We start from the raw sequence: 2,106 nt of genomic DNA, 5'->3' as shown, positions 1-2,106 counted from the left end.
CCTTCTCCCACCATAGCCTGAATTACAAATTTCAATGGGTTCGGGGCGTAACAAGGAGCATATCATTTACCACTTTTACTTTGGTTTATTGTGTATCAAAATGAAGAGTCAAAGTCTTAGTCATTTGATTTTCTACTAGCCAAGGGCTTTATTTTTAGTAGTATTTATGATATTGCAAGCTAATTTGAAGGATATCTGCGAGTCGTGCACTCCCAACCAGTCTCCCTATTCAGATTGTGCTTATAAAAAGCATTGCAATTTCCTCGCAAAGAATGTTCCAGGGAAGAGAAGGAGGGGGCAAGAGCTGACAGAGAGAAAGGAAGTTGCATAGAGAGAGAGTGAAAGATAAAAGAAATGGCATGAGTAGCTGTGTATGTGTGTGAGCCTATGCATGTGCATCTATGCCTATGCAGAATCTGTGAACATGTTAAAGTGTCGTTTTCATTTTGCCCCTATCTATATGGGATGCTTTCACTTTTCGTAAGTAGGCTTTGGGCTTGCTCCTTGGCATTATTTCTTTTTTTATTGATTCGGGGTTTTGGTTGGGCTCTTGTTGGAGTTCTGCATAAAATTCGATTGCAGCTGTTTATCGACTTTATTGTATATTTGTATGAATTCGACATTTGAGTAAGTGGCAACTGCATGTGCCGCTCAGCTGTATGTTGTCGAATCGCAGGCGAACACAACATGGCTGCAGTGGCTGACTTGTCATCCTGGAGCTGCTCCGACAACGTCCACTGCTGTCGCAGCTTGAGTGGTGTCAGCGGGAAGTGAAGACGCATCTATATACCTTTTATTCCAGATCGAATACTATACTGTTCAGGAGTTAGAGCCCAATGGCAGAAGCTTGTCGACGTGCACAGTTAGTGTATGAATAAACAGCTAAGAGGGATCACAATTAGCAGACCTGACTCTGACAGTCTACCAAAATGCGAAATGCGAAATGCTAAAATAAACATAAATTTGTCCCATCAGCAACTTTCACTTGGTTGTTAATCTTATTGTTGCTGTCGTTGCCGTTGTCATTGCTGTCGTTGGCTGGTTTTGTTGCTTGGCGAGTCTATTTTTAGACTCGCTGAAACTGTGGCGCCGCTTGGCGGCTCTTAACGGCAGCTGGACGCTGCTCGTACAACCGGCTCGTTGGTCTAGGGGTATGATTTCCGCTTAGGGTGCGGGAGGTCCCGGGTTCAAATCCCGGACGAGCCCAAGCTTCAGTCCTCTTTTTTTTTCTTTTTGATTTAATTTGCTTGTAGCAGAATTGTTCAATTAATTTTGGCCATAAAATATAACCTTTGCTAAGCAGAAATAAATATTAAGCTTTAAAGCTCAAAGCTGAGCAGCCAAATGAAAGAAATGCTTTTAATAAAGCCAAACTAAACCAGCTTTTGCTCGTCTGTGAACGAAGTCTATCAGAAATTGCTTTTTTGGCCATGCTTTCTTGATCAGATTATCTATTCGTATAGGCAAATTAATTAAATGACTGAAAAGAAGTTTTTATAATAGTTTTTAGAGAAATAGATATAAGTCATATTGCAAGACTATATTTATATTTAGTAGGATGTTGAGTAAGATATATGCACATATCATATATGTATTATCATATATATATTTATATGTGTTTATATATATATATATATATATATCCAGAAATTGTATGCGTATTCTTTAGACATTTGTCAATCAAATGCAAACTCTCTTCAGCTTAGCATTGAGAGAAGTTCATATTGGATTATGCGTTCAGGTTCAAAGTACTTTCCACATGATGCGAGGGCGAGGGCGAAAGCGAGTGTTGCGCAATATGTTATGACTCCTCTGGCATTTGACCGTTTGACACGTGGAACAAATTTGAATGGCACGGGCTGCGCACGTATACGTAACCTGGTGCTTGACGAGGGAGGCGCGGCCATGTTTCGTAATTATTTAAAAAGCAAACTACATCCACACACCCACACACACACACTCACGCACACTCTTGCGCATAGGCGCATTTATAATTGTGTGTGCTTTCTATTGTTTAAGCATCCTTGCGGCAGTGGCAGCAGCGACAACAACAACAACAACAACAACAACAACAACAATAACAACAACAACAATGGCAACAACGCA

The 2,106-nt window shown here is 40.5% G+C and overlaps 1 non-coding gene across 1 annotated transcript; it reads left to right on the top strand.

Moving 5' to 3' along the window:
• The first annotated feature begins 1,134 nt into the window (after positions 1–1,134).
• On the top strand, positions 1,135–1,206 carry Trnap-agg. The gene has a single exon. It is a non-coding gene; the product is annotated as a tRNA-Pro (tRNA).
• The last annotated feature ends 900 nt before the right edge of the window (positions 1,207–2,106 follow it).

Source organism: Drosophila hydei, unplaced genomic scaffold, assembly GCF_003285905.1.
Source record: "Drosophila hydei strain 15085-1641.00,03,60 unplaced genomic scaffold, DhydRS2 tig00000343-arrow-arrow-pilon, whole genome shotgun sequence".
Lineage (NCBI taxonomy): Eukaryota > Metazoa > Arthropoda > Insecta > Diptera > Drosophilidae > Drosophila > Drosophila hydei.
Note: the sequence above shows the minus strand (reverse complement) of the source record. Positions and strands in the feature narration are given on the sequence as shown.